The sequence below is a fragment of the Argiope bruennichi genome, chromosome 3 (genome assembly GCF_947563725.1).
Source record: "Argiope bruennichi chromosome 3, qqArgBrue1.1, whole genome shotgun sequence".
Taxonomy (NCBI): domain Eukaryota; kingdom Metazoa; phylum Arthropoda; class Arachnida; order Araneae; family Araneidae; genus Argiope; species Argiope bruennichi.
Window position 1 is genome coordinate 120,501,498 of NC_079153.1, and position 25,549 is coordinate 120,527,046.

Below are 25,549 nucleotides of genomic sequence, written 5' to 3' on the forward strand. Positions count from 1 at the left end.
TCTGTGTGGTGTGTGAATGTGTCAAATTGTAAAAAAGGGCAAGCGCATATGACGCATGAAGTAGCTAAGTCGTAGTCTTGGCTCTAGTGGTGCTACTGAAAAAACAAGAGACGCTCACTTGGCTTAAATCGTTGATAGACAACTGTCAGCAGACTCGTAAAGTGCTATAAGTCACAACAACATATTTGACATACAAATAATAACTGACGTAGTGATACTATTAATGATCTAAAATAATAAGCACAGCATCACAAAAGATCAAATAAAAATCGTTCTGATAAGAATCATAATCTATTTCTAATCTGACAATGGCAGTCAAAATTTAATATAGCAATAGAAGCAAAGCCGTTTTCTGATTCCTCGTCTTTTGAAAAAAAAAAAAAAAAGAGTCGAATAATCTTGGAATTGCTGAAAGGTGCACGGACCGTGTCGATGGAAATGAATAATTTAATTTTAGACAAATTTCTTTGTTAATGGAAGCACTAATATGTCGCTTATTATTTTACATAACACTTCCAGATTATGTAGGATTATGCTATTTCATTTTATGGCTATTTTTTGCCCATAAAATATCGAATCTGGCCAAAGAAGGAATGTTTTATTTACGTATTAATCGCTTAAATTCATTCTTATTTCACTGAAGATTATAATTCCATTTTTTAAAATCAAAATTTCTAATGACTTAAATGTGTTAAAATATGAAACAAGGTCAGCTGATTGGGACTGCTGCAAAAAGGGGGCCACCAAGATGTAGTTAAAAGATGATATTAACTTAATTGACAAATAAATAAGCTTGTAATGAATACAAATTTTATGAATTATAAAATTTTAAGACATTATTAATCTTTCAAATATAATTGGTTAGGTTCCTACCTGTTTTATTATTTTATTCTATGTATTTAATTCAGATATTGCAATATTTCAAAATATCAAACTTAATATAATTGCTTAGATATATTTATGTACAAATGTGAATGTTGTGATTAAAAACATGGTCCTGTCCTTAAAATTATTAAAATTAAAAAATAGTCTAAGATAAATCATAAATGATGATTAAGTTAAAATTGTATTTAAATGTGAAATAAAATAGAGCATTTAATTAGAAGAAGAAAGTGCTCTGCCTTAGGGCCATAAAATACCTAAATCCATGATTAAAATGAAACAAAGTATCATTTATTAAAATTATTTCATGCAAAAGATAAACACTAAAGTAATAAAGTTCATTAGCAATGACTTTTTCAATAATTTTTAGCAACTATTTTAATAAACATTAAAAGCATAAATAAGATATTAAAAAAAGTTGTACATTTCATAAATATTTCAATGAAAGAGAGCTTTCTTGTTTAAAATTAATATGCTACATTATGAAATTACAAAGCAGACTTCGGCGAGAGATGATGGAACTTGGTCAATTACGTTGGATATCTGTGCTCTGAATAAGAAAGATATCTGAACCCAATCGTTTATCTTTGGATCCATGGTATATGATTATGTCAGAAACTACAGCCCATCATCTACTCAAGAATCGAGTAAGTTTTTCATAAAGAATTTTCGTAGCATTATTTGATTTATTCCTTCAATTTTGTTTTTAAAATTTGCATAAATAAACTATTTATACAATCCAACTTCATATTATTCTCAATCCTTTTTGGATAGAATATATTAAAGTTTAACTTAACCCATTGTTATCTCACATTAACTTAATCCATTATTGACCGAATTTACCCCAGTAGTGAGGATTTTATTTTTTTAAAAAAATAAATTTGAAATGTGCATAAAAAGCATTGTTCAGTAATTGTTTCCAAGAATTCTTTTATTGTTTGAATGCCATGATAAAAAAAAAGTAAAATAAATCAAATATAAAAAAAATGAGCAACGAATTCTAGTTTTAAGGTAAACTATGTGATATAGAAATAAATGACACAAATTGCATTTCATATTTTCTATTACGATATCCAAATTGTAAAATTTGCCTTCTCTAATTGTTTCTATCACTATCTCAATTTATATTAATGTGTGTACCCGTGAATTTGTTGGCTGTCTACAGTCTAGACCATTCGACATAGATTTACCAAACGAGAGTCAATATTTTGGAGGGTGCAAATATGCACCTAAAAGCGATGGTTTTATTTTTTCTAATTTTATTTATTTGAAATTGCAATGAGAAGTTTTTCAGTTAAGAAGCAAACTAAATTTTGGTATTTTCCCGTTATAACTTCCGAAAATAATGCAGCACGAAGTTGATTTTTACATCATTTAAAATTCAAAGAATCATTTTTTCAATGATACCAATTTTTTTTAGCATTGAAGTTTCATTTTATTACAAAATTAATTTTCAAAATATATTTTAAGCATATTTTCAACTAATAAAGATGAATGTGCATGTATGTAGGCGCTGTTCCGGCCAGACCCCCTTGATCTAGAGATTACCAGATCTAGTTACCAGATTTGGCGCGCACATACTTAGGAAGTTTTTTTTTTTTTTTTTTTTTTAATTTTTAATTAATTAAAGAATAAGCTAAATTCAGAATTTTCTTTTTATAGAATATATATTCCTTTCAATCTGAATTATAGAAATAATTCATATTTAAAGTGAAGTCCTGATGTGATATGCACAAAGATGCAAGCATGGGTAATCTGAAAAAGTGGTAACTCTTGGCTATACCTTCGGTCTGCTTAATGAAACTAAAAAATAATAACATTTTTCGATAATGACTAGCGCTCTCTTCGATAGTGAAGGATTAATTCAGCTTGAAATCATTCTCCCGAGTAAGGCAGGTCCGTGGTGGTCTGGTGGTAAGGTCTCGGCTTCGGAACCGAAGGGTTTCAGCTTCGTGACCCGATTCCACCGAAGAACAGTCGTGTAAGGGGGTCTGTTGCACGTTAAATCCGTCTTGACCAAACATTCTTCCGCTGGTGTGGTGTGGCGTGGAGAGGGGGGGGGGTGCCAGCTCAGGTGTCGTCCTCGTCATCTGACCGTGGTTCAAAATGACGAGGTCCGTCCCAAATTAGCCCTAGTGTTGCTTCAAACGGGACGTTAATATAACCAAATCAAACCAAACCCGAGTAAGGCAGTAACAGGACAATTTCAAGTAGAAATTCTTGCTCTCTTCAACAAAGAATTATGGCTTATTTCCCCCGATAGACTGGGAGCTAGTTTCTTTGGCCCGATAATGTTGGTCCCCTCATTATGTTGCCTGTGATGCTGTATTTGGCCAAGCATGCTGCAGTAAAGATGAATTATCCTCCATAATCTACTGGTCACTTCACCCACAGATTTTTTCTTATTTCTGAAACTGAAAATTTTGCCGTGGCACGTTATAAAGATCAAGAAAATTGGAGCCCACAGTTGAAGAAGATTCCTAAAAAAGGATTTTAAAAATTGTTTCCAACACTTATGCAGCCGAGCTGCATTACTGCAGGTGGAAGTTGCTTTGAAATTTATTAATTTGGCAAGTGATTTACATAATTTTTTCCTAAGAATATAACTGGCGCGATTTGCAACTAGATGGAATGAGGCAATTAGGATAAAGACTCCATTATATATATACAAGGTTAGCAAGAAAGAATTTATCCACTCCAGAGGGCTCTAAAATGCGTTCTATTGGTCAAAATGAGATAAAATTTGAACTGCAGATTATAGAGATCATGCGCTTTACATTTATTAATTAAAAAAATTAGTACAAAAATTCACCAATAGATGACGCTGTACCACAAAGGGCATTTATTTGCATATATTGAAAATATGAAATATAATTTGCGTTACAGCGCATGTCTATTACCATTTTTCTTTGGATAAAAAGAAAGAGGATTCTGCACGAACATCAGTTTCTTGCAGAATCCGCTTTCTTCTCCGCTTTCTTCATCAGTTTCTTCTCTGTTCGTCATGCCTACGTTGCAAGAAAAAGCGCTACTGGTGAAATTGTTCTATCAGAACCAACTAAACTCCGTTGCAGCTCTAAAGGAATTTCGTCGAATGAAGCAGACACGAAGAGGCCCAATGTCTCCAGGTGCCTACGCAAGATGATGCAGAAAAAAATGGGCAACTTCGCATTTTTCCAAGTAGAAGATAAAAAATAAAAAAAATCTCGTCTTCCAATGTCGAAAATGTTGTGACCGCGCTCGATGAAGTCAGAAGTCAGTCGCCGCATAATAGTGTGAGTTTGCCAGTTGTTTCCCATATTTTAAATATGCCGTATTCAACAGTACAAAAAATCGCATGGCCTTTTGCCCTTTTATCCATACAAAATCAAATCTGTGCCCCTATTGCAGGACGGGAACTTAGTGGTTCGTAAAACTTTTGCACTTCAGTTCCTTGCTCGAATGGTGGTTGACACATTGACACTTGGGCATGGAACATTTTGTGAATTGATGAGGCCTACTTTTGCCTCAATGGGCAAATTAATACTCACAACTGTGGAGTTTGGGCAGAGGAAAACCCTCACATTATCCAGGAACAACCCTTGCATCCTGAAAAAGTGACAGTATGGTGTGGTTTTACAACTACCCTTATCATTGGGCCCTATTTCTTTGAAGAAATAACTTCAAATAGAATCCAAACTTGTTCCGTCACAGCATAACGGTACCATGATATGCTGAAGGATTTTGTAATGCCAACTCTTTTACCGCGTGGATGCCTTCAAGGCATCATTTTCATGCAGGATGGTGCACCACCTCATATTGATCGTCGTGTAAAGCAATTGCTAATACAGCATTTCACAGAAGCACGAGTTATCAGCCGTCATTTCCCAATAGCATGGCCCCCTCACTCCCCGGACATCACCCCTTGCGACTTTTGGTTGTGGGGTTATTTGAAGGATAATATCTACCGTCAAAGACCATCATCTCTACCAGATCTGAAAGACAACATTAGACGCCATATTCTTAATATTCTGGCAGATTCACTCGGTCATCTATAGAAAATATGGTTCTCCGATTAGAGCATATTGTTGAAAATGAAGAAGGACATATTGTGTAATTTTAATTTTACTTTATTTAACAATTATAAACCATATCAAATGGTTTTATGTGTATTACAAAGCCACCTAACGCTTAATTTTTGTACAATTTTTTTTTTTAATTTAATAAATGTAAAGCGCATCATCTCTATAATCTGTGGTTCAAATTTTATCTCATTTTGACCAATAGAATGCATTTTAGAGCCCTCTGGAGTGGGTAACTTATTTCTTGCTAACCCTATATATATTGTGCAATTTTATGTTGCTGCTTTTGGAAAACATTACACAAAACATCTGAATACATCTATTATCTAAGATAATTGGACCAAATAATAATAATAACCAAGGAATCTGTCACCCCCGGAGCTAACCATAGGCCTGTTTCACCAATTTTTATTTTATGGAATTTAACACCTTGAATGCTACCGACTCCATGAAAAGACAAATATCAATTCTTCCGGCTGTTGACATGTTTTATATAAAAAATAAATGAAAAAAGTAAAGGCATTCTTCAGATATGTATTAGAAAGTTCAACCGATCTAAACTGGCATAAGAGACAAATTTTATCTTACAGAAACCTGTAATTGGAAGTATCTGAAAGACGAGATATTTCGTCAGTAACGTTGAAAGTGTTAAAGTTCATGATACGTTATCAATGCTATCACAATTATCCGCCCATCACATCTCTCCTTTCCCAAGAGGCATTTCAAAAAATACTATTTCATTTTACAATCCCTATGAAGAAAGCTTTGACAAGCTCTTTAGCCAAACCATTTTAATACACCGATTTTTATTACATATGGAAACTGAAGAAATAATCCTTGATCGCTTATAATTTCTGTGAAGCATCACAAAATATGTCAGCAATTCCAGCTTCAAAAATTAGACAGTTTACAACAATTTCATACGACATTTAATTTCAGCACTTACCATTATAGGCATAACTCATCAATCAAAATAATCATTTTTTATGCAAATTTAATTTGAAACAGTGTTGTGTTATTAAATAATGTGTCAAGATGAAGGTAGCTTGTTTTCATTTTTTACACTGATGCTTCCACAAATAGAAAAAAAAATACAGAAAATAAAATTCAATATTGCATCAGGATTAGTTCATTAACCAATAGATTGGAATGGATTTATTTACATAAAGCATATTGCATACATTTGGGTAAAAACTAATATAATGATTTCGTGTAAACCTTAAATTCTAGTAAAATTTCCGACTGCATTACTATGAATTTAAATACTTCTAACCTATTAGACCGAGAGTATATATACAGCCCCTGTTTCTTTTCATAATATTTATAGCACCTTTTATTATGTGTAAATCATTTGAGCAATGGTTATTTATATAATTGATCAAAATATTCAAATAAAAATGAACTAATCTTTACAGGTTACGTAGTATATCCAGATTTTCTTTTTCAAAAAAAGAAAAGACTATCTTAAGTGAGAACCAAATAAGTCAGGAATGCGTAAATTTAAGTATCGAATTTTTAATTATCAGCCTTTTCCTCAAATGTTTATATTATTTTATCTTTTAAGCGTCTAGACACTGAGCTAGCAGGGAAATTTTCTGTTAGAAAATCTCTTTCTTTCTTCCATTTAAAATGATGTTTTTTTCTCGTTTATGATTTTTTTCCGGTGTTTTATTTCTGTATTAATTTTGCAAGAAAATAATTACTGAAACTTTCAAACCATATCCCAAAATTGCTACTCTAAAGTTTTAGTAGTAGCACTTTTTAGGGTGAGTATTTTACTAATACTATATCTTTTAAATACTTTTCTAATACTTATCTTTTAAAAATGTTTTTTTTTTAAAATGCACCTTTTTGTAAAGAGATTACCTTTTATTTCTGGAATACTATTTACAGTTTGTAAGCGAATGTATTGCATTAAAAATATAGTTCACTTCAGTAGAAAAATTCACTATGAATACTAAAAAAATTTCATTATGAGTTATTAAAGATGTAAACTCAATTTATAAATGAAAGCACTATTCCATCTCTGATATGAATACCAACATTAAATGGTATTCTGCAGTAGTTTTACATTTTGAAAGCAACATAAGAAACTTCGAATTAAAAATTTCCTCTTTTAGTCAAACGATATAAAAATTGCCCTTTAAATTTTCATTATTGTTTATTTCAGTAATTGAACTAGCATCCTGAAAATAAAGTTTAGAATTTAGCTCTGGAATGTTTCTTCGGAAATTAAGAAGAATTAAGAAAATTCTGAAAATCTACAGATGTATAGTGATATATTGGTGGCAGAGCCTGAGTTTCTGCATTAAAGAAACACAAATTTGATGGTCACTTATGTCAAAGATCTACCTACATGGGATTAACAAGCATGGGATTAACGAGCATTTAATCTATTAAGGTCTACCACTTTCTTGCAAATATGAAAATTTGGAGAAGAGTTACACTTCAAATGTTAGTTTTATTGCCTGACTAAGATTTAAACTTCCAACGCTTAAGTCAAAAGGTTTTCGATTAATAATAAAAAGATGCATTAATTTAATTAAATGGATATTTTAAAGGGAAATTAATAATAATAATAACATGAAAATAACTAAAAAAGAAATTAAAAAAAGCTTTAAAAATTGAATTCGAATTATTGTAGTTTTAGAAGGAATTAACACTGAATAATAATACAGAAAAGTTAAATATTTCCTGATTTCCTAAGATATATTTATCTTCCTTCTGTGTTTATATATTTTTAAGTTTTTCATTATTTGGCAAGTTTATGCCAAGGAAGGTTTCAAACGGTGAGTATCCTCAAAATTTATCCTGAAAGTAGAAATTTTTGGACAAACAAAAATGAATTTAAAAAAAAAACTCTTATCAGAATGCATTAGAAAAATTCTGCAAGATCACATAAAGAAAAATTTAAGGGAATATAGCACCTCAATATTTACTAGATATTTAGACATATATATAAAAAAATGTAACAAATTTGGTTATTTTCTTTTTTGACATTTACCTTTTTTTATTTTTACAAATGTATAATACAAATCTTTGTTCTTCTGATGTTAACTCTTGAGATTTTTGATTGTGCAGTCGCTTGACAAGGCTTATGTGCTCTGTTACTGTGGATAATTTAACCATATTCTAAAGAAACACATCGAACAAATTTTAAAACTAAATTAGGAATTGGAAGAAGCTAAGCTGTAAAAAGTAAGCTCTAATTTATAAAGTTAACAAAGGAATTGCGGATGAATGAAAAATTCAATAAAATGTCAAAAATAAATAAATAATGGAATTACTCAAAATTCTTTTTTTCTTTAAAATGTTCAGCACGTCAGCTTTGAAAAGACATTAGCTTACTTAGTGTTTGTTTATTTTATTCTAATAATATTCAAACTATGGCACCATTTTTGTTCCCAGTGGTAAAAATTAGAATTAATTTTTTTCATTCCGATTCTCCGTTATCTAATGCCAAAAGTTTTGTTAGTTCTTATTTTGAAAATGAGCTATCAGTACTTCATTCCTGATCATTCTGTAAGGTCGTTGGCTATGTTCACTTTTGATGAACTCACCATAGGTAACGATTTATAAACGTTGTGCTTCATATATACTTATAAAAAGAAATCCAATGAAGTGACGGTTGTTGAATGACTCATCTAGATAAACCTCTATTTCGCTATAGGAACATAGACGTGCCACCTTCTACTGGAATCACCATTCTTCATTTTTTTTAAAAATCTTTGGAGCCATTGGCTGAAAATGTTACTTTAGAACAGGCACTGTTGTATTTCGGACTTAAGCAAAAGTTAGGCACTGCGCCTAGAGCCTGAGAAGGACCACAGACAGGTTGATTAGAATGTTATTATCAAGTTGTCAATATTTAAATTTATAAGCAATACAAAATTATGAATTATTGAAATGAATATCCATGAATGAAACGTAATGTGTATTCACACAGAATAAATAAAAAAAATTATTAAATAGATTAAAGTAAAATGAATTATTTATTTATAACGCAATATTAAATACACATTTAAAATATTTATGTTATATTTCTTTTAATTGTACTTGTTAAGTAATAATTTTTAATGCTATATTTGCGCCTGGATTTTATTATTTTCTTTATAATCTTTTGTAATAATTTGATGCTTTTGTTTGTAAGTAAGGAAACCTTTAATTGATAATTATGGTTAATGCTTCACTAATTTTATTATTTTAATCAATTTTTCTTTCATGCATAAATATATAGTAAAAAATGATAAATAAAAACATATATAAGGAAATAAGATATCATTTTATGTTGATTAAATTAAAATTTCATTGAGGTGTGAAAATGAATTGATCAGTTATTAAAAGTGGAGCCTTATAATGTGTGCTGCTTGCTGCAACAAAATTCCTAAATTTGCCATCGAGTATAGGTGTCCTTGAAGAAATCCAGTTAATCCAAAGCTTACAAACCCTGTAATACAGTTAAGTACCTCATGAGTTCAATTGCCATATTATTATTATTAATAACCTGTTTGTTTCATTTATAACAGTTAATTAAGCCTAGTTTGCGAAAAAAATTATCATATTAATTTAAAAACTTGTAACTGCAAAAAAAAAAAAAAAAAAATGAAAAAAAATATTTTTTCAGTATATTTGTATCATAAATCTTCCAATAATTTTTTATAAATTAATTTGAGTGATGAAACGTATGGTATCCTCTTAATTGTTTACAATACAGTAATTCAAATTATATATTGATATTTTGAGAAAATATTTAACTGGATGTTGCAATTTGTTTCTATGTGCTAAAGCCGGGATAGTATAGTTGGTAGGGCGTTGGACTCGCATCTCTTAGGTTGTGTGTTCGAACCCCAACGGCCGAAGACTTTCCATGTGTGTGGTGGCTGGCGCACGTATAAATCAGTCGTTGTCGCAAAGTCCTCCATGTCGAGAGTAATACCACTGGGGGTACTGGTTCAGAGGTGATCGTTCTCTGACTCAGGTCTAAATTACGATCTATGGATGAGTGAGTGAAATTCATGAATGAAGTGCGCCCAGTAAAAAGGGTTGTGATGCGTGAGTAGCTATGTCGTACTCTTAACCCTAGTCGACGCTACTGTAAAAAGCAAGAGACGCTCACTTGGTTTAAACCGCTGACAAATAACTATCAGCGGGCTTGTAAAGTGCTATAAGTCACAGCGGAACACGCAGTTATTCAGATTATATTTTGGGAAAATATTAAATTGGATGTTGCAATTCGTTTCTACATGAACTGCTTATCATATGGATTTCAGAAATGTTCTATTTGTCACTAATTTACATGAAAAGATCTTACGCGATTAGAACTTGACTTTTGTGTTATTACTTCAAAATTGTAAGTTAATATAACTAAACTAAACTGTCTATTAGATCTGTCTGTATAAGTGGTTTGAATAAAGGAAATTGCTTGAAACTTTTTTTTCTATATCAGAGTAGAAAACTTTTTACTTTTTGAAAAGTTTTAAAATCCAAATTAAATAACGTCATAATTCCCGCAAACTCACATCAGAGTGTGAAATTATGAAATGTGTAATTATATCTTGTGTATAATCAACAAAATTTTTCAAAAGCATCTGGCCAAATTGATGAGAGGAGCTAATTTTCTCAAAGACAAAAAACATCTTAAAATTTTTCCGAGAGACACAAACTTTTTTTAACTTTAATAAAACAAAAACGGAAAGGAATTTTCCACTTCTGTTTTGCTGAAAAATGTTTATATTCAAAACAAGTTCATTAGAAGAAGATTAATATTGAAAAAATCTATATTGCTATAATAAATAAAGAAGTTCTTATATTTTATATAATATATTCCTGAGTATTTATTGATTTTTGAAAAGAGAATGAAAAAATTGATGAAATTTATACATGAATTACCAAAGGAAAATGAAAAAAAAAAATGCCTTGCATAATCCAATTTAAAAAAAAATCTCTAAAATTATAAAAAAATTGTTTTATTATTACAAGAAATTATCAAAAAAAGGAATATATTTAATTTTAAAATTAATTATGAAATAAAGCAATTATAACCAATGCCCTTGATAAAACAACACTGATTTTTTTCCTTAGACACTATATAAAGTTATTTCTTTTGTATAAATATTGTTAATAATTTGTTATAAATTATTGATAGAAATTTGGGATGAGCATTTGGTATTCATGATAATATATTCGCACTCTCTGTTATTTCCATGGTTTTTAAAGAAGTAGTATAGAATTTAATATTAATAAATTCCATCAAATATTTCTCATGCAGTAAGCCTATATGAAGAAAAAATAATTTTTAAAACATTTTTGCTGTCCAACTGAATCATCAAATTTTTTACTTCTTATCTATCAAGGTCATGATAAAAAAATGTCGATAGCTTTACTTCTACTTCTTAAAGCTTATTTTCGTAGATTTCCATTTCCATTTCTTAAGCTATTTCTTGTCGTAAAGTTGCTTTAAAAAAGCCTGCTGATTTAGCTTTGCTTTAAATAAAATCATAATGCTAAAATTGGCTTTTTTCTGTTTAGAATTTGAATAGATTTCTTGTAATGCGATCGCATTTTATCAAGTTACCATAATGATGATGGTATGATTTTTTATGTAACTCAAAGAAATCGATAGCGAAATCTCGACTCAGTAAGATGAAAAGTGCTTATTCAAGTTTTAATTTTCTGGTAGTAAAGTCTTCTCAATTTTGTGAGAGTTATTTTTAACCTTTAATTTTGTGCTTCATAATGAAAAACAATATTTCATTATGACGTTTCAACAATCTTTCTAATTAGAGCCGAAATTCTACGGTTCTAACCTTTATTTAAATTTTTGCATGTTTATTGCATTTCCCTGAAGCAAAGGCTTTGCTTGAAAAAAACCACCAGGAAGATGATATTGGGTGCATTTTTATATTTCGCGTATACAAAGCGAAAGTTTTATAATCGCCACAAAATTCGAGCTCGAGACATCTATCTATCTCTATGTTGAAAAGAAAGACTTAAAAAATGCGTTAAGATTGATGAATGAAATTTGGCATATGACCTTTACACCCGATTTGTAGATTTTTATTAAATTTTAAACGGAATCTATACAAAGGAAGTTAGTCTGTGGGAGTTTAAGTGAGTAACTACAAAACTATATAATGTAAAAACCTAGCAAGATAATATTTAGAAGATGCAAATTTAGCCTTTAAAATGTATATTTGCCACAAATTTTTAATTAAATCTACAAGAGAATAGAACATGTGTTGGTATGTACATTCGCACACATGTAAATTTGATAATTTAAAAATGTAGCGACTTGGATAATGAAATAATTGACATGTGATACTGTATCAAAAATTGTAATTATTTGTTGAATTTCAGTTTCAATAGGTTAGAGAAAAAGGGGGGAGGGTGCGTCCAAAATGCATATTCAGTTTTCTTCGCTATACTCCAAAGTCCAAAACGCTCATTTGAGGAGCTTTGAAAATGAAAATCTAAGCTCTCATGATCTTATGTTCATGGCCTTATCCGAGGTCCATTATTGCCCAAATCGTTAGGCAGCAAGGTCAGAAAGAGAGTATAAGAAAATGCGAGAGAATTTTGGAGTGATCATTACCTATTATTTATTTACATGAGCTCCATTTAATCCCTCCAACACAGCCAAATTTTGAATGAGGAACAATGCTTGAAAATTCTTCTTCATCACGAGACACTATCCAAAGGAAACTTCTTGAAAATGAACGAAAAGTCTTTGCTATATATATATCTTTACTTCCGCATTTTTGGTCATTACTGGCTTAAAAGTACAATCCCAAGGACACTATTTCCGCTCTTAAGTACCCACCCTATTTATTTGAACTCGCAACACCCGATAGAGAGTTCTTTCCAAAATTGCAAATGAAATCAAAGGGCAATGATTTTCGAATTTTGAAGAATTGATCCAAAACTAAACAAGAAAACTGTTGCATTTTCGGTTATTGAGTTCGTGGTATGTTTTTTGAGAGCTGTGCCGTATTGAAGGGAGATAAGAGAAAAACTTTATATCTTCCCGAAGCAGGGACGGAAGAGTATTTTTAAGTTAATGTAGCATCAATTATTAAAATTTAAATTTATTTTGGAGAATTTATTTAAATTTATTTCACTTAAACTGCAATTGTATATAAAATTATTATATCTTATAATATTTATTATTCATTTTATATATGTTATTTTCATAATTACAGTAACGTTTTTTTTTCTTCCTAATTCTGTGATATTTTCATTCAGAAAAAACATTTGAAACAATTTTTTGATCAGCTGATAACATTTTTTTCCTTCTTTGAAATTAGGCAATTTTTAATTAAAAAAACACTATTCATTTTGATAAATTTAATTGATACAAATTAAAAGCATCAGGATTTTTTTCCCAAAATAATGCATGAAGGTACTCAGACTCCTAAACAAAAGAGGATAACATTAAATTTTTTTAAAAAAATGAAAAAAATTTTTGTAGCATTTTTTCGATATTTATTGGATTTCTTGATACATTTTTCGTTTTCGTATTTTAAATCAAATCATGCTTTTTTTATATTTTTTATAAAATGAGGTGGATTCCTAAATATTCCTCTGCATTAAACATTTCAAAATCACAAAGTATTTTTCCAAAGAAAAGATGTGCATTTTCGAAATAGTTAGATAATTTTCCTTCCTTCCATATGATTTCCCACGTTTGGTGTTTACTATTTACTGTATTGCAAAAAATAATAAACTTTTCCAATATATACAAATATGCTGCGTCATACATGTACAGTACACTCCCGATTATCCACGGAATTGGGTGGCGCGGCCGCCGCGGATAACAAAAATCGCGGATAATCCGAAAAAAGCTGAAAACGGGTATAGCAAAAAAGAAAACAGTCATTCCAACTTTGAAAAATCGTTTTATGTGCAATAAAACGTAAAATAAACAGCAGGAAATGTTTAACTAACGCTTAATATTTTAGTATATCACTCAAAACTAACCTAAAATGCATTTTGTTAATGAAAACAGAAAAGTGCTTTGTACTTACGAGAGGCGTCAAGGATACACAGAAAAATTAATACATATGTACTGTTTTAATACTGTAATGTATTATGTAATTACAAAAGCATAACTGTAAAACGGCTCCTTTTTGAAGAAATCAGTCAAAAAAAAAAAAAAAACATTGTGCGTCAAGCGCGGATAATCGGGAGTCTACTGTATATACTTATATATGCTATGCCATGGAAACCCTTTAAAGGCAAAATAGGATTAGGATCTTAATTTTTGTCAATATTTACTGTGGACTTCTTTATGCGACAAAAGAGTACGTGCCAATATATTTCCTTTGGTATTGCAATCTGAAGAAATGTAACGTCATTGCAAGTGTACTACATTTTTCTTCCTTGTACAGAATCAAGTTCTTCTATGAGTATGGCCAGATGAAAGAATGACAATGGAATAGCACGAACCGAAAGGCTCTCCATCAAGGCGCACATTGAAACGTCCCTGCTTCATTCTAGTTTCTAATTAAAAGGGAATCTGTATTAATGACAGAATTTCGGCAGCTCGGAAAACCCCAGGAACAATGCAATGACAAGCGGGTGACCTTCACGGCTAACTTTTTACTTTCTGTGAAAGACTGAAATAAGTGGTGATAGTTTCCAGTTCTTACCGATTGATAAAACCTCTCAGTGTTTATCTCTATATCTGATTGAGTACATCGAACAATTTATTTTTAATTGGAACAAGATCATTTGCGCAATCATTTGAATGCTTATTGAATTATTATTCGGATTGTGTTCATCCAGTTAAAAAAAAGCAATATTTTGTGGTAAAGACAGATAAAAGCAGTGCGAATGGTCTTCTCAAAACTTTCTTGCATATTTCTTCAGAAAGGTGTTATTTCCTCTTTCTTCATAAAAATTGTGGACCTTGAGCAAGACAATAAAAGCCATGAGTGTACATTTTTTTCAAAGTATTTTATGCTTCAGTAATATAATTGAGTACGCATTAGAATTCCTTTTTAATACCGATTAGATTCAAAATTTGGCATAGAACTACAGTTGTATTCACAAGATCATGTACAGAATTCCATTGATTTAAGCCATCACGTTTGCACGCATGCGAAAGGACAAACTGGCAGATGGTCAATCCTTTGACAGGTTTGGTTTAAATTTTAATAAGTATCTATATTTTAAAAACTAAATATGTGAATGAAATTTTATTCTTTTAATTCTTTTTGCTTTGTAATAACCATGTTCACTTACATTAGAACAGACAAAGAAAGTTCCTTCAAATAGATTTCGTTGAAAATTTGTAAGAAATCTATAAATTTAGTATAAATACCTCATACTGAAGTTTCTTTCATCTAGCTCAAAGAGTTTGAGTAACTGCATTCACAGACTGACCTAATCCCAAAAATGTATTACAAACAAAGATTATGCACATCTTTTAGTATCAGAATGCTCTATGTCATCGCGGTCGTTTTTTTTTTTTTTTTTTTTTTGCAAATTTCTCAGAGGATTACAAACTGATAATACAACTGATCAAATTTTCTATTTTATGAATACGAATTAACTTCACTGGAAATTTATATTCGTAAAATGTCGTATTTATCATTTAAAAACATTAAAAGGGAAAAGAAAAAAAAATTCAGGACAAAAACAAATATATTAAAAGAAATGAAAGTTCAGATTTTTTTTGGGTTTTTTCATTTAATCTTATGTTTTTTTTAAAGTAGTACAGAAAAGGACAAAGATAAAGAGAGAGATAATTGAAAACAAATCCAATCTTTTGTTTTAGATTTCTGATTTTTATGCAAATTCGTCAATTTCTATTCATTTCCAAAAGCTTTAGGATGGATTTTGTTTTTAACTTTCTTCACAAAGTTTTTAGAATGTAAATGTACTTTCAGAAGAAGATTTGTTCTGCATAAGACTTTTAATTTTTTTTTTTTTTGGTAATTCTCACAGAGTTTTTTTCTATACAAGACTGACATTAATTAAATTAACCCTCCTCTAAAGCAAATTTTAGAAGTATTTCTTTATTATTAAGTATTTTTTTAGAACGTTAAATTATTCTTCGCTAAGATCTTAAGCTTCTTTACATTTAGAAATTTGAATTATGAATCTGAATTGTAAGACATCATTAAATTTGTAAAGAACTTATGAGGTTTTTTTTCTGGCCAAAAATTGCTTTTGTGCCAATAATCCCAAGAAACCAATCAACCAACCCAACCATCCCTTTAAATAGTTCTCATACTGGGTTGCACAAACTGTTATGGGCTAAGTCATAAGCTTCGACAAAAGCTGATAAATATTACATTTTTTATCGTTTTTAAAAGGTAATTCCTAAATTATTATTTTATTTATTGTTGCTACATATGTGTTTAAAGAATTCGCTATGGAATCTCTGCATCAACAGATTTTTCTCTTGTTAAAAGATATTTTTACTTTAGAAATTTTTGAAATAGTACGTACCATTTCCAGGCAATCATTTGAAATCTTCTTTCTCTGTAGAAGTAACGATTGACGGGTTGTCCTTCCCCAATTAATAATGTTTCTGATTTTGCACTTAAAAAATTCTAATACCATGGAACAACGTTTTTGAATTACGGAATAAGAATATTTCTTTTCGGAAAGCGCAGAATAAAGTCCTTAAATCCACAGTTTGTTGACAAACCACATTTTGAATGAAGAATAAATTTAAAAGCAGCAGACGATATTTCTCATTTAAAATAATAAGCTGTTTCCAGAAATTTTTATTCCAAAATAATTACTTTTTAAAAAAATGTTTTCTATCAAAATCATTCTAAAATTGTGTAAATACCCTCTATATTTTAGAGGATGGAAATGTGCACATCGAAAAATTTTTTTAAATTTTAATTTATAAGAAATTAAGCGAAATTTTAATTTTTTCTTGCGATTACTTCTGAAAATATTACAGAACAAAAACGATTTTTTATCATCTTATAATTCAAAAAATTATCTTTTCAATGATATTAATTTTTTGATACATAATTTTTAATTTTAATTTTAAAAATATTTCTCTAGTTAATTTACATTTATTTTCTATAACTAAGTTTTTTTTTTAAAAAAATTTAAGCATATTTTCCGACAATATATTTCACTACTGAAGTGAAACTCAAATTCTTTTCATGATTCCTGTTAATATTGATATAAACAACCTGGCTATTTTTTCATTGTTTACTATAAAGATACAAAGATTCGGTTTACTTTTCTATTTTGAATAGATTTCAGTGTAAGGTATGCTTTTAATAAAATGATTGAAATTTTGTGTACATATAAATAAGGTTTAACTTCAGAACCAAGCAATAATAATTAAAAAAAATTATAGTGATACCATTTTTAAACACTGCTGCTTTTTTTATGATATAATTGGATGCATAAATATATAGATAGAAAATAAGTGAAATGCGAACGATAAGGAATAGAGCAATATAAGGCTTCTAAATTAATATTGTTATATTCCTATCAAATTCTGAAGTTTAAAAACATTTTGCTGAAAAAGCTATTAAGATATAGTTACTCAAAAAATTTAATTGAAATTTTTAACAGCCATTAATCTTGGCGATTCATCTGGTCGCCAAAGGGTGATATTTAAGAAGACCAAATAAGAAACAAATTTGATAATTCATTAATTTTAATCAATCATTTAAGGAATGGGCTAGACTTTTAGGACAAGCATAAAACATAAAAAAGAAGAAATCAGAAGGACGGATATTGTTTTTCCCATCAACAAAACAAACTATCAGGAGCACCATAATCATATTAAGTCAATTATCAGTAACATCGTAGACCAACCCCTAATCCGTCTTAAAAGGAATTCTTGTAGATGATGTGATCTTAAAAGGAATTCTTGATGTGTGTGGTCAAAGTTACATTTCTCTATTTTTATCCCAATAAATAATTTATTTGTTTCCGGCATAAACAGAATTCTCAAACTTTTTTTTCTTCTAATATTGCTTTTTAAAATAAAGATACAATTTAAAACTTGCTTTAGAACTTATTTGTTTTGCTCCATACAAGGAAAAGTGAATAACAGATTTTTTTTTCTTTCATAAATATACAGCTGTTCAAGTAGTAGATATTTTTTTTTTGTGCTTTAAAGATACGGAAATGACCAGTTTTAATCTGTTGTTACTTCTGTCACAATGCAGAATTCAAAAAATATGTTTGTTTTTTTATGTGGAAGAGTAGTAAATTACACAAATAAACTTTTAAATGCAATAGATTTCATAAAAGATATTAGGATATTTCATTTTACCTGATAATACTACATTTTCTTATATATAGTAATTTAAAGTAGATATCTTATATTTACACATGGTATAAACATTTTTCTATGTTGGGAGTGAAGAATGAACTTTATGCTCTTGTCATGTTCTAAGAATGAAGTTAACAAGTTAATCTCAATAACTATTTAAAGCTCATTTGAATTCTACTTGCAGCCGAGAAACTTTACCATCTCCGATATTCGAATAATAAAAGCACATTTTTTTAAATGTAATTTGACAAAAATGTACTTTTAAGCATATGTATCTTATTAAAAATATATGTTTTTTTCCTTTTTATTTTCATTTCTTGTTATGGAGGATTTTTTAGAAGATTATTTTTGTATTATCTCACTTGAATAATATATTTCAGTTAAGAACATATAACTTACTAACTTACTTAATAACATAGTTTACTCTCCTAAATTTGACAACTTATTCCCAAAATATCTTTTTTGGATTTTTAATGTTATTTGATACCGTAGATATTTTGCTTTTTATATCCATTTGAATTTTTTTGTAGTTATTTTACAACATGCATTATAAAAATCCACATTATAAACATTTATTGCTATTTTAATAATCTTTCTTTTAATAATTTTTTTTTATGATCTACCTTTTTTTAAAAAAAATATTTGATGGGCTTGAATTTTATCTTATCTTTGTTTTGTTTTTCATCATATTTAGCTTTTAAAAGCATGAAATCATCAAAGCTACAAACTGTTTCCATTGACTTCATGATAGCTGTGATTGACTTCATGATAATAGAAAAAAAAAGACAATTTAAAAATTATTTGTTTTTTTAATCTTAATATATATAAATTACGTGTCACGTTGTTTGTCCGCGATGGACTCCTAAACTACTTAACCGATTTTAATCAAATTTGCACACCATGTGCAGTTTGATCTAACTTAAAAGATAGGATAGCCCTTTTTTTGAATTTTTAATTAGAATTTTAATTATTAATTAAAAACTAACTTTCCCGCCAAAAAAATCTTTTCATTTTCCCCACCGCCAAATGAGTACGGCTTCATTTTTTTTCCCAACAGTCATAAGGCTAGGCTTAAGATTTTTCGGCTGATTATTTGAAACGATTCTATTTATTTTCTTAATGTTTGATGCATTTAAAATTAAACATTGTTAATGAATCGATCTTTCAGATTCATTCTGAAGTACTTTTGAATTAAAATAACACAGAATAAAGGAAATTAAAAATTTCTAATCTGCATAGCGTTACCCCAACTGGCGTAGAAAAACTCACGCATTTGTGTTACCGTAACTGCGTTGAAAATTCACGCATGCGCATTGTGTTCTGATTGTTGACATGACAACCATTATCAACGGATGATTTAAATTATTTTTAGGTTAGCTGCATGTTTTTGTAATTAAATTGTATTTATGTTATATATTTTTTTGTATACGCTTATAGTTTTAAGTACATCGTTTTTTTAGTTTTTTTTAACCTGTTTTCAACCGATTATTTTAAACGATTCGTTTTATTTTCTTAGTGTTTGATGCATTTAAAATTAAACATTGTTAATTAATCGTTCTGGTCATAATGAATCTGAGAATATTTTGTTGACAAATTCTTGAAATATTACATAAATTAGGAAAGATATTCTTTAGCGCCCATAAAGTTTAAACGCTCAGTGACTGTTTTCAGTAATCATATTACAAAAAAATACTTTGTTTTAGTAAAAAATATTATTATATAAATTGCAGATTAATCCTTTCCACTTTAATTTATAGTATAAATTCTACGGGAACTAACAGAAAATTAGAGAGATACATATTACGTTATGACTGAAGGCGTTTATAATATTATGAGAGGATTATATGACAATCAAAATCTGAAGTTTTAAAATATTTTGATGAAGAAGCTATTAAAGTAGGAATTGCATAAAATATTTAATTATTAAAATTTTAACGAACATTAAGATTGGCGAACCGGCTGGTCGCCAAAGGCGGCTAGTTTAATTATAAATATTCCAGTATGGAGTTAACATTCTTTACTAAAATACTTTAGATTTTAATCTTTGTTAACGAATACTCAAGTGTTCTTAAACATAAGGGGAATGTGTTGAAATTACAAGAAAACTACTACTTGACAGAATAGAGATATTACTAATAGTTTTTCATATTCCATGCTTGAAATTTGCATTTTTGTTATTTTCTCTACGTTTTCAACCATAAATAAAACAAATCATCCTAAAGTATTTCTCATACTCTTTAATAGAGGTGCTGTCATCTATCTCTCCAGCATAAAAATGACCATTTTATGCTTCGTATTATAGAGGAGAAGACTGAATAAGTGTTTTGGAGCTTTTTATCCAGGCAATTGGAACTAAAATGTGACACATAACTACATTTTTGTAACAAAATTACATATCAAATTTCATTTATCCAAACTATTGAGTTTTTGAGCTGTCCCATTTACAGTTAGTTATATGGCATTTTCAATCTTTTCTTTTGTATTCGAATACAGTAATCATATTATATGATAAAGCAAAAATTATTTTGAAAAACAGAATACTGAAGCAATTCATTCGATTTTATTATTTTTATTATTGACTTATCATTTTGCGTCGCCAAAGAACAAATTGTTTGTTTTCACCTTCTATTTATTTATAAAAACACAAACAAATAATTCATTTCTGCAGTTCTTTCTCCAGTATGGCACACCGGAATTTCATTCTTATGAAATTCTATGGGTGCCCATTTGGCCTTTAATTCAACTTTTTGAGCAATGACATTCAAAATAAAAGTCAATCCATCATTATTCTTTTCGTGGGGACATTTAAATTGAATTCGCCTGTTTCAGCCGGAAAAATTCGCTCGTTGGTAAATTCGAATGAGCGAAGAATCGCACCGCGGGGTATATGCGTGGCATCGTGTCTGACCTACTCACTGGTGACGAGGAAAAGTAGTTCAGGTGAGCGCGGAGAGCGAAAGTGGAGAAAGTTGGCTATTGTGCTCCGAGTCGGACAGCAGACGAGTTTCGTTTTTCGCGGCTGCAGTCACAGCGACCGGTAAATATATCGTTTGGCATTTTTGTTTTCGCCTTTTTTTCCCCCCTTCATATTTTCTTTTTGTGCTGTGGTGACTTGGCATCAAGAGTATATATAATTTTTAATTATATAAAAATGAATGAGTGAATATAATTCAGAATGCAATTTTAAAGTTTTATTTAAGATGAATTTATTATTCAAATTGTTTAATTTAGTATAAAATTTTGTAGCATTTAATTTATATAATTTTTTAATTTTGAATGTAACTGGATACCGTGAATAGGCTTTAAATATCGGTTAAAACTGTTGTTTTCACTTGAGATTTGAAAAATATATTAATTAAGTTTTCAAAAATCGTTTTATGTATTTTTCATGATTGAATCTTTTTTTAAAATCAATATTCACTTATATTTCACATTACTGCTATAGTTAGTATTTCATTTAAATTTTTAGCAAATATGTTATTTTTATTATTGTTTCATTGACTCAAATTTAATCATTTTAAATCAATTAATTACGTTATGATTTATTTAATCTAAACAATCTTTAATTTAGATGACAAAAGAATCAGAATTATTCAATTTTTTTATTTCTTACGATTAATTTTGAAATGTTAAATATTTTTCATTAGTTCATAGTTTTATAAATAGTATACAGAACACTATTTATAAAATATTTTATAAATAATGCACATTTATAAAATGTTTAATAAATTTGATAAGTTAAATTTTGATAAAACTCCTATTCTTTATCACTTTCTCTAAATGTGTTCTTTAAAAGGCATTCTTAAATGACCACGAACTTTCCACGATGCGATATGAAATTGTTTCAATTTTCGCTTTTAATGGCATGTATTAAAAGTATTATAAATTATTACACATTATCTAGTGTTTTAAATACTTGAATTTATTTCACTTAAGGCAGGGAAAGGGAAAAGCATTTTTTTTTTTTTTTTTTTTTTTTTTTTTTTTTTTTTTTTTGCGGTGGCTTTTCAAAAAAAAAAATGTTGATTAAAATTACCAAAAAATGTTAATAATATACAAATAAATAACAGAAAAGTACATTGATTCCAAGGAACATTCAAGTAAATAATGTGATCATTTATAAATATGAAAAAAAAGGGCAAATGCCACCTGTGTTTCAATAAAAATATGTCAAGACATGATATATATTCGATAATTTATTATAATTCAAATTGTTATACGAGAAAGGTGCAAAATGCGATAGTTTTAATTTATATTAGTCACTTATATTGGATATCTTTCTCTGGTTTGTTATTGCAGACAGGATTTTAACAATAAAAATAAATCATACGAAAGCAAGAAAATATGAGCCTTTTTAAAACATTAATATATTTTGATTATCCCTGATAATTAAAATGATTTAAATTGTTGCGCATATTTCTGTTTAAAAGTAAAGGAAATTTTTGAAGAAATTCTTTTAAAATAACCCAAAACCGTAAACGAGTGTGCGGTTTACGTTGCCCTAGAAACGCTTGCCTTGTGCAGATGCAACAGCTTAGCTGCGAGTTCTTCTTAAAATGCCAACATTCGAAATCTACTTAAACGATACCACTAACTTTCCTCACATTTTTCCTTCTAAGAGCAATTAACCAAGCGTGTTAAAAGTTAGTGATGTTCACTGTCAACCGTTCGTTTTGAAGAACTGCATGACTACACTTCGGTTAAAAAAAGAAGAAGAAAAAACGTGGAAGAAAAATTCACAAGAAAAAAAATATTCCCATGAAAGATTTACAACCAAACAAAAAAAAAAAAAAAAAGAAAGAGAGGGGGAAACTTCTGTTGCTATTTCAAACTAATATTATCTTGCATTATTTTTTAATTTGTAATGGACAGTAGATGAATGGTAACTATCACAATGTTTTATTAAAGTATAAAACCAAGTTCCGGATGAATTTTTTTGGAAAATGTAAAATTCTTATATTTTCGAATTTTGCATAAAATAGAGCGAAGGTAAATACATGTGATAAAGATATATCATTTAAAAACCAAAAATATTTTGAAAATCTGCAAAAAAAAAGTTAAAATGATATAAAATAAAAACCTTTCAGCTGTTGAGAAGTTTATTAAATGATTTATTGAAACGTTTGGAGATTTCTGTACCAAGAAATAAGTTATATTTCTCTCAAATATTGGAATTTTACTGTTAAACAGCAACAAAATTTTATTTTTTCCTGTCTTATAAATCAGCTGTAAATTCTTTTTAAATGAATTGATTGCTTATTCTGTAAATCGGAATAAGCAATCTGAACAAACAAACTCAGTACCTATTGAAAAGCACATATCAAATTAGAACAACATATATATATATATATATATATATATATATATATATATATATATATATATATATATATATATATATATATATATATATATATATATATATATATATATATATATATATATATATATATATATATCTTAGATTTTAATTTATAAGTATTTTCGCAAGAGGATATTACTACATTTTAAAATTAGAGAAAATAGTATTTAGAGACTTAAAATAGTCTTAAAACGCATGAAAATATAGAAATGAATGTAGCCTTCCAAAGAATAAGCGTAGATATAAAATTCAAACTGTCTTACAAAGAAGACTGTTCAGAAATTAAAAATATTGAATAATAAAAATATTCGGTAATTTTGCCAAAATTTTTCTATGTTGTCACTTACGTAAACTAGTTAATTCATAATTTTAATAAAAGATTATAATTTTCTATCTAACTAGATCAAAACAGAATTCTTTCCTTGTGGTAAAGCTTTTACTCTTTTTATTTATTACAAATGGATAAAATTAAAATTTAGTAATTTCGCAAAACATTATGCAAAAATAATAAGCTATGCTTTACAAAATTAAATTTTTCATTAAAATATCTACGAAAGGAATTAGCTGAAATTTATATAACAAATGAGGGAAGTACAGCTTAAAACAATACGACAAAATCTGTAAAACTGCGGTTTTTAGTTGCTTAATACATTACATTAAATTCGGAAACATTATTCACTAGTTAGGAAACAGTAAGCACCCAATTAAAACGCCAAGAAATGTTTATAGGTTTTTCACTTTATCATCGGAGATTACTTATTTTTACTAGATCTCTCTCTCTCTCTTTATATATATATATGCGAGTTTCTGAATACTGAAGTTTGAGAACTCGTGTCATTTATGACTTTGCCCAAGGTCCGTAATTTTGTTTGGGGGCGGGGGATATAAGCTATATATCTGACTCTCCAACCCGTCCGAAGGCACACGGATAAAAACACTGAATGACTGCACCGCCGCAACAGCAACACTGGAGGGACTGTGGTTCATTCCTAAGGACCATTACCGGCCACGGTACAACCCTTCCCGAAGAAAGTACGTCCCGTCATCGATGAGAGGAGCCAGATCCTCCCCTAAATTTTTGTGTACCCTCCAAGGTGGTGAGATCCAACCACCATACCGGAAGCATCTCATCCTCATTTCGAGGTGTCCCCCCGGGGGTTGGGGGGGGGAGATAAGGACAACACTTTTATTATAGATTATGCAAGAAAGCTTCGGAGAGATTATTCCTGTTGATTTAATTTACATATTCCCCAAATGAATACAAACTTTAATTTTATAGTTACTGAAGATTCACTTTTATCCACAGGAAATTGTAATTTGATGCACTACTAATACATTTTAAAAATCTAATAGTTAAATTATAGATGCGATTTATTTCTTAATCGAAGATCCGTTCTTTTAACACCACTTTTAAATATCAAAAATTTAAATTTAATTTGAAAAAAAAAATCGATCTGAATGAAGAGAAAGAATCTCTTGGGTGCTAGTGTCTTTCATGCCGCTACAATATGACTGAGCAACATTTTATTTTCTTTTTGATAGAAATCGTAGAAACTGTCGCATGAAATTTCCTTTTTTTCTCTTGTTCACGATTTTACTCTCTTGTCGAAATATGTTATTTATTATTTGTTACTTCATCCCTCCTTCATCCTTTATATTTGATGATATTTCAGTTTTCAAGTTAATATAACTTATCTCATCTTATTATTATTTGTAGAGGTATAAATTCCAAATTAGAAAAATTGCTTGGTCGATAACGTTGCACAATTAAAGTAAAAGAAAAAAATATTTTGATAAAATTATAATATTTTCATTCAAATAGTTTGTCACTTATAAGTTGGGAGGATTCATTCATTATTTTTATTTTCAGCAATATTCATTTGGGTACCAGCTTTAAGTTTACTAAGCAATGTGAGTAATAGACAGCTTTCTTTCATTTCTAAAAATTTTTAAAATAAAGGAGTTTACAGGATTACGTTCCAC

At 29.0% G+C, this 25,549-nt stretch overlaps 1 protein-coding gene across 4 annotated transcripts in view; it reads left to right on the forward strand.

The window, feature by feature from the left end:
* LOC129963440 (elongation of very long chain fatty acids protein AAEL008004-like) overlaps nt 1–25,549 on the forward strand; it is a 69,843-nt gene that overhangs the window by 11,156 nt on the left and 33,138 nt on the right. The window contains exon 1 of one of the 4 annotated variants that reach the window (XM_056077807.1): nt 1,416–1,529. The exons of 1 other annotated variant lie outside the window; for it this stretch is intronic. The gene's annotated coding sequence lies outside the window, so the exon portion shown is untranslated. Of the gene's footprint in view, nt 1–1,415; nt 1,530–14,375; nt 15,081–20,900; nt 21,242–25,549 lie in introns of those variants that run through there. 2 more of the 4 variants (XM_056077805.1, XM_056077803.1) reach the window with 2 other exon arrangements.